We start from the raw sequence: 3,301 nt of genomic DNA, 5'->3' as shown, positions 1-3,301 counted from the left end.
GGTCAGACATGGAATTTAAAAATGAGGGAGAAGCATTCATCTTGTGGTTAAAAGGCTTCACCATCAGTGATCTAATCAGGAAGTGGGAGAAGCCAAGAACATGGTGTGTACTGACTCCTGCAAATGTATAAGAAAGGGGAGAAGCTAACTCAGAAGAAAGAAACCTCCCAGTGCTTCCTGAAGTTTTACTGCATTTATAGGAACTTATCTGGGCAACATAGTCAACTCCTGCTTGCTCCTTCCCAAGGTAGGATAATAAGCCATGGACACAATTTTTTTTAAAAAAATTTTTTTTATTAGTTTTTCAATCTATCTACATTGGTTTGTGCTTGTCAAACATCGTGTTACATGTTTGCTTACAATTATTTGTTTTTTACATCTCGGTGTCTTCCCGGTTGTCCCCCCAAATTCCAGACATCTTTCAGACATTCAAACCATTCATGTACATATTTTAGTATATAATATGACTACTTTCATAATATTACTCTCATAGTGTACAATATTCTCAAGGTCTTCTAATAACATTCTTATTGAAAATAGTTCCAGATCCATGCCCAGTTTTATATCTAGTTTAGTTTACCTAAAATGAAAACCCACCATATTACGTCTGTACCCTCATTAGGGCTCCCTTATTTCAATTTAATTCTCCTTTTTAATATAAAGGATATACCCCTTTACAATTCCCGATGTTAAATATATACATGTTTTTCAACATTAAGGGGCCCCTTCTTGTTTTCCCCTTTTTCATCTTTCTAAGTAATTCCCTCTCTCATTTCTCTTTTTTCACTTTTGTGTTTCTGTGTCTCTAAGCATTCTGCCATCTTTCATGCCCTCTGAAACCATTTTGTGCATCATGTCCACTAGCTCTTTATGAACTTGTCTATCTTCAATAGATCTTCCAGGCTTTTTATTTGTTAATTTTGCTGATTTTGTCCCCTTGTCTTCCCTTAGTACTCTCCTCTGATCCAAGATTGATGTTGTTTCTCTTAGGTTTTCCCCATTAATTTCCTCCAGCTCCTCTTTTGATTGGCATACATCATCCGACACACTCTCATTTCCTTCTTTGTTGTTCCCTGTAGCTTGTGGACTATAATTCTTCAGATGTTGATTGAATAATTTTGCCTCTTGGTAATGGGATCTCACTATTTCTAGTATTGTTTGAAGGGTAGATTTTGTTTCATCCCAAAATTGTCCTTGTTGTGCCATTCTGTTCCAGCTACCCAAGCACTTAAGCCAAGATTTAAAGTCCCCAAGTCTCACAGTCCAGATCGATGATTGTATCTGTGTCCTAATTGATGCCTGGCAAATTGATGCCAGCTAAACAGATATTCCAAGTTTCCAGAGTCATTTCAAAAAGTCCGCTTTGGCTAAATAGGCCTGAACCAAATTTAAACCCCCAAAGTACCAGGGTAGAATGCAATGGTTGTATCTGCAGCGCGATGGCCTAATTCCCACAGGTTTACAATTCCCAAGGCACAGTTTTTTTAAAAGTCCGCTTTAGGGTTAATTTATCCAGCGAGGCATAAAAAAATCAAAAAGAAATAAACAGGTTTCCAAGCTTTAAGCAGCAGTAGAGTACTCAAGGTCACTGTCCTGGGTTTATGCCAAAAGACTTCAAGTAGACAAAACAAAGTCCAGACTTATCAAGTATAACTTATGAGAAAATTTCTTAAGATTTGTAACGCCAAATTATAATATTCTTGAAGTGTATTTTAAATGTATTTGAATGAGTAATGTCCCATTAATCTTTAAATTATTTTCTTTGCATCAGCTATCCCTCTCTCCAGATTTTCTGCCGCTTTATGATTGCTGAGATTGATAGCAGGTTCTTTTTTCTGTATATAGGAATTGTCTTCTCCAGAGGTAATCATAAGCAATTAGTTGTAAAAAATATATCTCACCCGATAGTAACACTGATGCCAGATAGATGATTATTACTTCTCTTTGCTGGCTACTGCCGACTTGCAAGCAAGCTTCCAAGCTGCTTGTTTCTGCCCGTTGGCTGATTAGGGAGTTTCCTGGATCAAACGGGGATGACTGCTGTCCCCCCCGTGATCAACAGGCTCCCCCCCCCAGTTCACCACCTCTTCGGGGTGGTTTTGATACCCTGGGGTGTCCCAAACAGGTCAGAATTCAGCCCAGGGGACAGAACTCAGTCCTCCTGCTGCTGTCTCATTGCGGCGTCAAGCCGGAAGTCTCTGCCATGGACACAAATTTGATGAGGTTCTGGAAATCTTTGATTGCCCATCAATTTCTTTTAACTCCTTTTAAAACTGGACAAGAATAATTGTGCAAGGGGAGGTGAGTTCATCCTTTTTCAGGTGCCATCATCCCAATCTAAATCACGTAGATTTAAAAATGGTTGTTGGCTTATTTGTGAAAATATATGGGATCTCTACATCATTGTGTTATTTCCAACATCTTGTCTAGTGCCAATGATTTTGAGTTGTAATCTGCAGAAGATCACTGATTTTTCAACACTTCCTCTCACCCATGAAAGGTAGTGGGTGTTCTCACAGTCCACAAAGAAACAGTTTGTGTTTGTGATGTATTATGGTGAGTGAAGTCAGCTGTATTTATGAAAAGTGATCAAGAGGTATGGAATGCCTGGTTGAAAGACAGAGAGGGAAAGGCTATTTGAATGAGGTCATGAGATGATGTACTAGAGCAGTGGTTCCCAACTTTGAGTAACTGAGATGTTCTTGTACTGCAACCCCTCAGAAGCCTTTACCACTTGCTGTGTTAGCTGAAGTTTCTGGGAGTTGCAGTCCAAGAACACCTCAGTTACCTATGGTAAGAAACTACTGTGCTGGAGAAAATTAGCAGGTAAAGAATGATGTATTGATGAGCACCATTAAACCCTATTTTATTCAGGCAATCAATAAGTTTGTGTATTCCATAAAGGAAAAGAAGAAGCAGCAGCTGCTATTTGTGAAGGCTCTGCATGTCAGCCAAAACGTTTCCTGTTCCCGCTCACTTTAGAGCCTAAACAGATGCAGCAATCCCTGTATTACTTTTCCATGTTGAAAGCAATAATGCAGCGGCAGGACTAGCACACTCCTCTGATTGGCTGTGGAGTACACACACATACAAAATGCCTAAAAAGAGATTTAGAGATAGTTTCTGAGTTTATAGAAGAGAGTGAAAGCAGATGAGATCCACGGGATGTGAGAGAAGATGACAGCGAGAGAGAGAGAGAGGGATTGTGTGAGGAAATATTGCATTCATTAGGCTGGAAGCACTACATTAATGAATAAATAAAAAAAATCAATGTGCTGAGTAAGGATTAAATAATGCACAG

Source organism: Pogona vitticeps, chromosome 3 (genome assembly GCF_051106095.1).
Source record: "Pogona vitticeps strain Pit_001003342236 chromosome 3, PviZW2.1, whole genome shotgun sequence".
In the NCBI taxonomy this organism is placed as follows: domain Eukaryota; kingdom Metazoa; phylum Chordata; class Lepidosauria; order Squamata; family Agamidae; genus Pogona; species Pogona vitticeps.
Note: the sequence above shows the minus strand (reverse complement) of the source record.